Raw genomic sequence first — 6,388 nt, forward strand, 5'->3', positions numbered from 1 at the left:
CCCAAGGCTGTGGTAACCCCTAAGCCACAGTTTGTCATGGGAGAGCCTTCGGTCAGCAAAGATGATCTCCCAACAAATATGTGTTACTTGCATCAATGGTACTTAAGTGAATCAAAGAATGGGAGAACGATGATCGTGCTGAGTGTCCCACGGGAGTACTACGGCCGCCCTGAAGAAATCCATATCGACTTTGATGAACTCTTCCAGATGTACAATGGTGACGCCCTCGACAAATCGCTTATGAGTTGCTATTGTTTGTAAGTTTTTCAATTCGTTGTCTACATATAACTTGTTTAGTTATTTCAATTCATTGTCTATATATAACTTGTACTCTATTATGCAGAATGAAGATTCTGGATTGTAAAAGTAAGAACATCCTAAATATTGGGTTTATTGACCCAGATAAAATACATATAGCGACACTAACTGATAAACCCAAGGAAACGGAGGAAAACCTTCTAAGGTTCTAACAGATCAAAAAAATTGTGACCACATACTGTTTCCATACAACTTCAGGTGAGGGTCTTTACTCTGTTGTGTCCATTCACTTATAAGTGTAATTGATAAGTTGCTGACACACACACACACACACACACACACACACACACACACACACATATATATATATATATATATATATATATATATATATATATATATATATATATATATACATGTGCAGCTTCCATTGGATTCTGTTGGACATTCAAATTGATAAGGGAAGAGTCGATGCCTTCGACCCATTATCGAGACCCTTGGAACAGTTCCAAAGCATGTAGGACATGCTCCAAGGTTAATTTCAATCATTCTTGCGCTCTATCGGTCTCTTTCGATGATTTTCTGATATATCAATTAATGAAAAACTTAGCAAATCATTATCCTTGTCGGGCAGGGTTTGGAAGCGGTTCAAGTGCGTGACTCCCGGTAACTTTCCTGAGAAGCTGACCTTTAGAGCGGCTCAGGTAAGTAGTAGTATGATATACTTCTATTTTCAATACATTTATGATGCTAGATTATTATTTTGATTATATATATTATATTCTCGTAAAGTGCGACCAGAAGCCACGGGGAACGCATCTATGCGGATACTATGTTTGCGAGACCATTCGCACGTTTACCTCTGAGCACAAGGATCACATATTCGACGTAAGCAATGAACATTCACACCTCTATTTTTACCCATCATTCTTTGTTATCATGACTGATATTCATATTCATCTCCTCTTCTTATATAGCACACGGCCATGAGGACGAAGGTCCTACCAGAGCAACGCGCGATTGCTGTTGCAGAGGAGCTTGCGGGATTTCTGAGGACGGAAGCTATAGATGACAAAGGACGATTTAGTGTAGCTAGGGGCCATTACTGATGTTCGTCCATGTAATCGAATAGATGGGCTCTAGTCCCGATAATTCAGATCTCCATATAATTGTATATATATGCCCGCTTGTAAGATAAGTTAATCTTATATATATATACATAATTATTTCTATTTAAATTATATGAAAACTAATTCCCGAACACCAAACGAGGCATCACGTTAATCTCCCGAACACCTAAACCCTAAAACCCTAAAACCCAAAAATAATTTCATTCAAAAAAAACCCAAAAATAAGAAAAATCTGAAACTCTTTAGTCCCGGTCCGTGTAACGAACCGGGACTAAAGGGCCTGCCCCTGGGCGGCTACGAGGCGCCCACGTGGAGCACCTTTAGTCCCGGCTTGTAACAGGGCCGGGACTAAAGGTTAGGCCTTTAGTCCCGCCCCTTTAGTCCCGGTTGGTGAACCGGGACTAAAGCCCCTTACGGGCCGGGGCTAAAGGCCCCGTCCCACTAGTGTATTACAACATGATCATGTTATACATCCAATATATCACATCACGTCATTGGCCAAAGCATATCACAAGCATACCCTGCAAAAACAAGTTAGACGTCCTCTAATTTGTTGTTGCATGTTTTACATGGCTGCTATGGATATCTAGTATGATCGCATCTTACTTACGCAAAAACCACAATGGAGATGTGAAAATTGCTATTTAACCTCTCCAAGGACCGCCTCGGACAAAACCAATTCAACTAAAGTTGAAGAAACCGACACCCACCAGTCATCTTTATGCAACGAGGTTGCATGTCAATCGATGAAACCAGTCTTTTGTAAGCGTACACGAAGACCTCTCATGGTGATGTCCATCTACGAGAGGAGATTTGGATCTACGTACCCTTGTAGATCGCACAGCAGGAAGCGTTAACAAAAGCGGTTGATGTAGTGGAACGTCTTCACGTCCCTCGATCAGCCCCACGAACCGTCCCATATTGGATCCTACATATTCTCCGAAGATCTTATCGGTTGAACCTCAGTGTCAAGGATTCATATAATCCCGTATGTCATTCCATTTGTCCTTAGATATGTTAATTGCCCGAGATTTGATCGTCGGTATCCGCATAACTATTTCAATCTCATTACCGGCAAGTCTCTTTACTCGTTCCGTAATACAAGATCCCGTGACTTACACTTAGTCACATTGCTTGCAAGGCTTATGTGTGATGTTGTATTACCGAGTGGGCCCCGAGATACCTCTCCGTCACACGGAGTGACAAATCCCACTCTTGATCCATACTAACTCAATGGACACCTTCGGAGATACCTGTAGAGCACTTTTATAGTCAGCCAGTTACGTTGTGACGTTTGATGCACACAAGGTATTCCTCCAGTGCCAGTGAGTTATATGATCTCATGGTCATAGGAACAAATACTTGACACGCAAAAAACAATAGCAATAAAACGACACGATCAATATGCTACGTTCATAGTTTGAGTCTATTCCATCACATGATTCTCCTAATGATGTGATCTAGTTATCAAGTGACAACACTTGCATATAGCGAGAAAACCTTGACTATCATTGATCAACTGGCTAGCCAACTAGAGGCTTGCTAGGGACATTCTGTTGTCTATTTATCCACACATGTATCTATGTTTTCATTCAATACAATTATAGCATGGATAATAAACGATTATCTTTAAACACGAAATATAATAATAACTATTTATCATTGCCTCGAGGTCATCTTTCCAACATGATAGTATCCACGGGGTAGCTAGGAGCCGTGAAGTCATGTTGAACGGGCTCCGTGGAAGCCATGCTGATTCTCCGCAGAGATGGTGGGGTACCTTCTAGGATAGCTTTGTGCGGCTGAGTGTTGGGGAACATTGCATGGGAAACAAAAAAGTTCCTACGCACACGAAGACCTATCATGGTGATGTCCATCTACGAGAGGAGATTTGGATCTACGTACCCTTGTAGACCGCACAGCAGGAAGCGTTAAGAAACGCGGTTGATGTAGTGGAACGTCTTCACGTCCTTCGATCAGCCCCACGAACCGTCCCACGAACCGTCCCGCGATCCGTCCCACAATCCGTTCCGATCTAGTGCCGAACGGACGGCACCACCGCGTTCAGCACACATACAGCTCGACGATGATCTCGGCCTTCTTGATCCAGCAAGAAATACGGAGAAGTAGATGAGTTCTCCAGCAGTGTGACGGCGCTCCGGTGGTGGTGACGATCTACTCTGCACGGCTCCGCCCAAGCTCCGCAGAAATCCGATCTAGAGGTAAAACTATGGTGTCTAGATCTGAGTTGCACGTGGCAAAAGTTGTCTCAAATCAGCCCTAAATCACCACTATATATAGGAGGGATGGGGAGGATGCTTGCCTTGAGGGCCAAGCCCTCAAGGGTGCGCCGACCAGGAGGAGAAGAGGAATCCTACTCCAATTAGGATTGGAAAGTGGAGTCCTTCTCTTCCTTCCCACCTCCCCTTTTTTATTTCCTTCTCTTTAGTTTTTCTTCTCTTGGTGCCAAAGCCCGTTTGGACTGTCCCACCAGCCCACTAAGGGCTGGTGCGCCACCCTAACGCCATTGGACTCCCTCCGGGTGGGTTGGCCCCCTCCCGGTGAACTTATGGAACCCATTCGTCACTCCCCGTACAATGCCGGTAATGCCCGAAAACCTTCCGGTAACCAAATGAAACCATCCTATATATCAATCTTCGTTTCCGGACCATTCCGAAAACCCTCGTGTGACATCTCTGATCTCATCCGGGACTCCGACAACATTCGGTAACCACACATACAACTCAACTATACTAAAACATCATCGAACCTTAAGTATGCAGACCCTGCGGGTTCGAGAACTATGTAGACATGCCCCGAGGCACTCCTCGGTCAATATCCAATAGCGGGACCTGGATGCCCATATTGGATCCTACATATTCTCCTAAGATCTTATTGGTTGAACCTCGGTGTCAAGGATTCATATAATCCCGTATGTCATTCCCTTTGTCCTTCGGTATGTTACATGCCCGAGATTTGATCGTCGGTATCTGCATACCTATTTCAATCTCGTTACCAGCAAGTCTCTTTACGCGTTCTGTAATACAAGATCGTGTGACTTACACTTAGTCACATTGCTTGCAAGGCTTGTGTGTGATGTTGTATTATCGAGTGGGCCCCGAGATACCTCTCCGTCACACGGAGTGAAAAATCCCAGTCTTGATCCATACTAACTCAACGGACACCTTCGGAAATACCTGTACAGCACCTTTATAGTCACCCAGTTACGTTGTGACGTTTGATGCACACAAGGTATTCCTCCGGTGCGAGTGAGTTATATGATCTCATGGTCATAGGAATAAATACTTGACACGTAGAAAACAATAGCAATAAAACGACACGATCAATATGCTGCGTTCATAGTTTGTGTCTAGTCCATCACATGATTCTCCTAATGATGTGATCCAGTTATCAAGTGATAAAACTTGCATATAGCCAGAAAACCTTGACTATCATTGATTAAGTGGCTAGCCAACTAGAGGCTTGCTAGGGACATTGTGTTGTCTATGTATCCACACATGTATCTATGTTTTCATTCAATACAATTATAGCATGGATAATAAATGATTATCTTTAAACAAGAAATACAATAAGAACTATTTATCATTGCCTCTAGGGCATATTTCCAACACTGAGATGGTTGGTCGGCAGCTCGCTGGCTCTCAAGTTGCTCTAGCTTTTGCAGTCTTGCCTTGATTTGCTGCATGTTGCTTAGCTCCGGTTTCCTCTTTCTCTCTCGGCTTATGTAACCGTTTGCGTTAGGAATCCCAAACTTCAACGGAACAGATCCTGGTGTGCCTCGTGTTCGTCCAGGGTGCTTAGCATTCCATAGGTCCTCACTGAGCTCATCATTCTCTTTGTCTGGAATGAACGTCCCTTCCTGCGCTGTGGCGATACACTTCTAAAGCTTGATCATGGGTATTGCAAGTTGCTCGTCCGTCCAACGACACTTCCCTGTTTCAGGGTCCAAAGTTCCCCCAACCCCTAAGAACCAAGTCCTTGAACGCTCTAGCCAGTTCAGTGTCTGTGGTTGGACCCCTTTAGCAATCTGGTCATTCTTAGCTTTGTCCCAGAACGGTCGGGCTTTCAGGTAGCCACCTAACCCCGTGTAATGTTGATACTGCTTCTTTGTGGCATTGTTCTTGTTTGTCTGTGACATTTTCTTACTCTTCTCCAATGACTTGTAGGCCAAAAATGCGGGCCAGTGATCACTTATCTTCTCAAATTGGCCGACGAATTCTAGAGTCTTCCCTTTGTCGAGAAACATTGACTTCAAATCATTCTTCCACTTCCCGAATAGATGTGTCATCTTCTTAAGAGCACATGCCTTGACAAGTGCCTCTATAACTGGCTTATTCGGATCTTCCTCTGGCGGTAGGGTGCAATTTTCCTTCAATGCGGTCCAAAGATCATCTTTCTGCCTATCGGTGACATAATCACCTTCAGGGACGTCGTCGCCCTTAGGCTTTTTTCCATTGCTTGATGCTGATCGGGATGTTGTCCCTAACAATAGCTCTGCACCGAGCATAAAATGCGTCCTTGGTCAGCTTGGGTTCAATCGGTAGGCCATCGGCCGCGATTGCTGTGATTGTGAACTTTTCATCTATGCGCAACCTTCTCTTCGGGCCTCGTCTCTTGACCAAAGTGTGGCTCGATACAGAGGGCTATAAAAGAAGAAAGAATGAAGTGTTAATATATGTACATACCTTCGGGCTTGATTAATATATATACCTAGCCGGACTTTGCAACATCTCCCTCCTCCGTTCAGTCACCGAAGCCATCATCATGGTCTCCTTCTTCCTTCGGCCTTCGGTCACTGGAGCCATCATGATCATGTCCTTCCTCCTCCATTGTTCGATCATCCGAGCCGTCATCCTCTCCTTCCAGACCATCGGTGTCGTTGAGATATGACAAATAATCACCGACCATTATCTCCCCCAACAACTTTCTCTTTGATCCATATAGTTTGTGCAAATAATCACTAAGCATTATCTCCCCCA

Source organism: Hordeum vulgare, chromosome 1H, assembly GCF_904849725.1.
Source record: "Hordeum vulgare subsp. vulgare chromosome 1H, MorexV3_pseudomolecules_assembly, whole genome shotgun sequence".
NCBI lineage: Eukaryota > Viridiplantae > Streptophyta > Magnoliopsida > Poales > Poaceae > Hordeum > Hordeum vulgare.